The 5,877-nt window shown below is 28.0% G+C and overlaps 1 protein-coding gene across 6 annotated transcripts in view; it reads left to right on the top strand.

Moving 5' to 3' along the window:
* The window catches only part of LOC111681379, a 297,068-nt gene that overhangs the window by 127,007 nt on the left and 164,184 nt on the right, over positions 1-5,877 (top strand). The window lies entirely within an intron of this gene.

Genomic DNA, 5,877 nt, shown 5'->3' with positions numbered 1-5,877 from the left:
AAAATAAACAAATAAATTTACGAAGGAAATCCAAATATTTAAGATATTATTCTTAACTAAAAGCTACTAAATAAAATCAAGGAAATATATTGTTCTTTTAGCATTTTTATGAAAAGCTATTTTTGAAAGATTTCAAATTTATCAATTAATTTATACGCAGGCATATTAAACAACAATCTGTCTATTACAGCGATTATTACGAAAATCTGCAGTGTCATTTATACTTATATAACACTTATTTGTGCCAATTTTTAGAGAGATAATAGTATATTTGACGTAATTATGGCATAATTGCCTCCCAAATTTGGGAGGTACGTTTATACGGGGGCTAGGTGAAATAATGGACCGATTTCAACCATTTTCAATAAGCTTCGTCCTTGTGCCAAAAAACATACTTGGTCCAAATATCATCAAATTATCTTGAAAATTGCGGCCTGTACCTTGCGCAAAAGGTTTACATGGACAGCCAAATGGTTTACATGATACAGCTGGACAGACGGACGGACGGACATGTCTTAATCGACTCAAAATGTGATTCTGTGTCGATCGGTATACTTAAAGGTGGGTGTAGGACCAATATTTTTGTGTATTACAAACATCAGCACAAACGACTACAAAATTGCTGACGGGGTATCAACAATGTGAATATTCACAACATATGACCGCACATGGAAAGAAAAAATGATTAAAAAAGTTGTTTCTTTGAATAAATAATTATTGAATTAACTTTTGGTCTAAGGCCATATAAAAAGTTTACATATACTATTTACATGACCAAAGAATAGTGTTGCCAGATTCTGATTCACAAAAAGCTGGACATTGGGTTTTAAAAAGCTGGACAAAACAAAAAAAACTGAGAAAATATTAATGTTGGTTTTGTATAAATAATTTCACAGTGATACATCAAAATATGTCATATCGCGACTCAACACTGCCTATATTTCTGGACTTTTTATGCAAATATACTATACATCCCATAATCAAAAATTCTATAAAATATAATTTGTTAATAATTTTTGTTTTGACCATATATCCGATTCTTTTACTGGTTTTAAACAGCTAAATTCTTAAAGGCATATTTAATTAAGTTTGTTAAAATTTGGATTCCCGAGATTTATGGAGCGTAGTTTCTCACATTTTTAATGTTCTATTCGACTATGCTATGCCAATTTGCATATTTGCAATAAATGTCAACATTTATATCCCTAATATAAATATCGTCCCTGTTTTGAATATTAGTAATTTTTACAAAGTTTTCAGAAAAACAAAAAACATTTTAATTTAGCTGGTATTTTGACATATAGCGATACTTTAGAAAAAAATGCCTCTTCGCGGATTTGTTCAAAAAAACTCCGTATAGGACTTTTTGGAAAACAGTTTTTATATTAAAAATGGTTCCCATTTATATTAACTCATATTTCTTTCGAAATATGAGTTAAGAGTATAAGATTATGGTATATTTGACCAATTATAATAACGTGTAGCGAATGTAAGCATTGTATCCATAACTTCAGAGCTATTTACCTGTTTAAGGCAATCATCCACATTCGCAGAAGAACTGGCTAAAATTAAGAACTTAACAAGATAAAATAAAACCTCGTTTTCAACTTTATCCATAAAATCTAAATAAAGAACTAAAAGTCGCGGTCCCAATGATACAGTTGAAGCCAAAGGTATAAAATCTTTGCATGTATCGCGATTATTGATCGTCGTACGATTTTAAATGTTATTAAAATTTTTGTATTTTGTTTTCATTTTCCTTAGCTATGTTACTTAAGAATATTAGTTAGATTTTATTAGTATAAATCTATATTTTGGTTTATCTCAGAATTTCGACTTATTATCACAGCATCTGTTTATTCAGAATTTTAAATTGGTCTAGAAATTGCATTTTTACTTTCAATTTTAAATTTCAATTTTGTAGACTTAATTTAATCCCACCAAATTTCATAAAAATTGGAATGGTAAATATAGCCTACTTCGTTTTTTCATATAAGTACCATAAGTGCTTTATAAGAAGTTCCTATAAAAATATTAACGGAAGGATGGACAAGATTTGTTTGCCCCATAAAGTGATTTTAAGCTGATCTGTGCATTAAAAGGTAGTAGTAATAATATTTAAAACAGAAACTTTATGTATTATTATTTCCAAATATTACAATTAAATGAATTCATTGCATTCTTTACAATTTAATTATCTAAACTTAAATTTTTTCGGTTAAGTCTGTCACATACATATTTGCATATACATATTTATGTAAGAATTAATTTTAAATACTAAAAACAAAACAATAAAAAAATAATAACAAGCGCCAAAAAAGCTGGGCAATCCAGCCAGGCTGGCAACCCTACCAATGAATGAGAGAAAACATTTGATGACTACTTTTTCTCTCTCATTTTTGCATACTGTGTTAATCAGTGTTGGCATAACGGTATTAAAAGTGCATTTCTAGCATTTTTTCTCGTCGGCTGCACTTTTTTTTTAGAAAAAAGTGCTAGATGCTTTTTAACAGTTTTTCGTCTTTTGCTAGAAATTTTTAACATTAAAAGTGCATTTTTTCTTCTATTTTGCACTTTTTATAATTAAAGAACTTTAAAGTTTAATTTGTCTAGGGAACTGAAAAAATTTAGTTTTAAGATGTTTTTGAAATTTTAAGAAATTCTCACAAAAAATGTTTTGCATATTTTTATTGTAATTTATAGTTTACACTCTAAATTAAATTAAGAAGTGAATTATTTTAAATATTATAGTACAATAATTGTGAAAATTTTTTTAAAAAATAAGCTAAAAGAGCGTTGTTTTGTTAAAAATTTGGTGTCACTACAATAAAGTGACTACATGCTAAAAAGGCTAACATCTTCCAAAAACATTTAAAAAAAAATCATTAAAATTTAAAAAAATACAATAAAATAAAAATGTATGAGCATGTAAAAACAGGTAAAAGTTCGGGAATACCTAATCTTACATACGCACCAACACAACACGTTTTACCACGATTTGCTCATTTATTAGATTTATGCTTAAATTTTATTACGTGTATCGGTTTTATTTTCGGAATACGATCTTAATGGTTTGGTTCACGGACCGAGCTCGGGCCTTCATACCTTTAAGAATTTATACCTATACTATTATATATACAGAGTCGTATTGAAGTGCTCTTTCAGAATATATGGTAATTAAAAAAAAGGTTTTTGGATTTTATGGACATTATGGATAACTAAAAAGGCAATTTAAGCATATATTACTTCGAATTTAATACCTTGAGACCATTGATATACATATGTATGTATTTATGTGTGCATACATTATTAAATTTTCAAAATTCGTTTTAAATGAAAAATAGACAAAAGAATATTAAAAATATAATACTTAAAAAAGAAAGACAAAAAATATTCAAATAAATTTCAGATAGTAACTGCTGCCAACTGCAAAAAATTCACATTCTGTTGAATTTGGATAGTTGTTTATTGGAATCCATACAGATGCCCTCACTCAAAAATCATGGGTACGCATAAGCTTTAGTAGGTGTATTCAATGTTGCTCATCCATAAACATACTTTTTTTATTTATTTTTTTTTCATTCCTGCTCTTTCTTTCCATTGTTGTATCAAGTATTTTACACAACAATATTTGTTCATAGTTTTCACCTTTGAAAGGACACGTAGCAAACATTATGTGGACATTTGAATCCATCTGGGGAATGTTGACAAAGCGAAACAAAACTAAATAAAATAAATATCTTAATATCTGAAACAAAAGGAGACTGACAAAATGTTGGACCGACAGATTCATACGATAGATACGAGAGTGTATTAACTACATAAATAAATGTTGCATCATATAATGCAACACAATACAAATGAACTTAAGAAACTCGAAGAAAGACAAAAAATTATTTACGAGACAGGACATTGTTATGCACTCGATGTGAAAGTGGATGTTAAACAGCTATGTATACAAAGTCTTTGTTCCTGTCAAGGACTTTCCTAAGTTAGGTATAAACGTATGTACTAATAAACATAGAATACCACAATATTTGTACGTATTGAAAGGATTCCTTTTTGTTAAATTCACTTAATGAACCAAAAATTATTTCCATCTACGCACGCACACTCGCAGTGGACGTACAAGTATATTTATTTTTCAGTGTCAATCTCAATTTTTTGGTTAACTGAAATGCATTTTCTTCTCTTAATATAATCAATTACCTAGAAATATATTTTCCTCCAACCACAGTTGCCACTTTGGTCGTAAGTCCCACTACCGTTTGCCACTGCAAGTGTTTATTGTTAGAATTTTTACAATTTCCCTTTTGTTGGTTTTATGGACTTTTTATTTTCCTTTTGCTGTTCTGCTAAAATTGTTTTTAATTTGCTGTCTGGTTCAAATACACTTTCACCAGAGCATTAACAAAGAGAAAAGATAAATAAATACCACAGCACTCTGATAAGTTTTACTTTTTGTGAAATGGAATGGATGACTAAAAAGTTGTTTCCATTTCACGACTTTTATTGTGGTACGAATGAATTTATGGCGTACTCTTGTATGAACTAGAGAGGTCAAAAGTAAGTAATATGCACATGTCGAAGTGCAGTTGCACAATGGGACTACTGCCAAATTAATGCTAATACAAGTATAACTTGTTTACGAATGGTCATGTCATTTCATGTCATGGTTTATGTCATTTCGTATGTAACTTTCGGAAAAAATGTATTCAATATATTGTTATTATCCACCACCATGTTTTTTTTAAAAATAAAACTTAATTCCGAAAAGGATATTTTGAACATTTATTAACACAGTTTAATAATTTCTTAAATTTAATCTAAACTTGAATATTGTTATAATTATCAAATTATTTTTGGATGGAGCCCATAATGATGACTTGGCTCGATTATAAAACAAGCACTACGGAATTTGAAATAGTGATTCATATTTGAAAACAAATCACTATTTGTCGAAATTATTTTTTCTATAATAATTTTTGAACGATTTATTTATGATGGTCGTCATAATATTAAACATGTTTATGTTGGAATACTATTACTTTTAAGTAACGATTTATTTAGGGATAGGGTGATTAAAATTTAATTTTTATATCTGCATAATTAATTACAGAATGCTCGTATTAAAAATTATGGTACCAAAACAAAAAAATCTTCATAAAAATTCCGTGTGATGAGAGAAATGTTACTGCAACGCTCTTGCTATTTTATTTTGTTTATCGGCTCCAATGTGTTTTGTAAATTAAGTGTTTGTGCATTTGTCAATTGAAACTGAAGTTCCACAGAGCTATAAAATAAATATGTATAAAGTTTTCATTTATATTTTTTAGATTTATTATATAATATCTACTTTTTTATTACACAGGAAGCGAAGGCGTTACAACAGTTGCTGTGAAAACAATCAAAGAAAATGCAACAGAAGTTGAGAAAAAAGACTTGCTTTCTGAATTAGAGGTATGTTTTTATTAACAAATACATACATATGTATACAATTCTGTGAATAAGAAGTAAAAGAAAATGTATATTAAAAAAATATACAAAAATTATTAAAAGAGGATAAATTAACTTATATTCATATTGCAATATTTTTTACACATATCAATGAAACATTTATGCCATTAATATTTGAAATCATCCAAGAAAATAATTTCAAATTTATTATTTTAATTGTTAATTAAAAAAACTAGAGGAAATAGAACAATTAATGAAATTTTAGCCAATTTGCAGAAATTTGTGTGGAATGAAAAGAAGGAATCTAACTAAATTAGACAAAAGACCAGTCAGTAACTTGCGTGGTGAGATTATGTGTTATTTAATTTTTATAGTTTGTGACAAATGTTAAAAACTACATGAAAACTTTTATATTAAACT

Source organism: Lucilia cuprina, chromosome 4 (assembly GCF_022045245.1).
Source record: "Lucilia cuprina isolate Lc7/37 chromosome 4, ASM2204524v1, whole genome shotgun sequence".
Lineage (NCBI taxonomy): Eukaryota > Metazoa > Arthropoda > Insecta > Diptera > Calliphoridae > Lucilia > Lucilia cuprina.
This window is presented reverse-complemented; position numbering and strand designations above follow the sequence as displayed.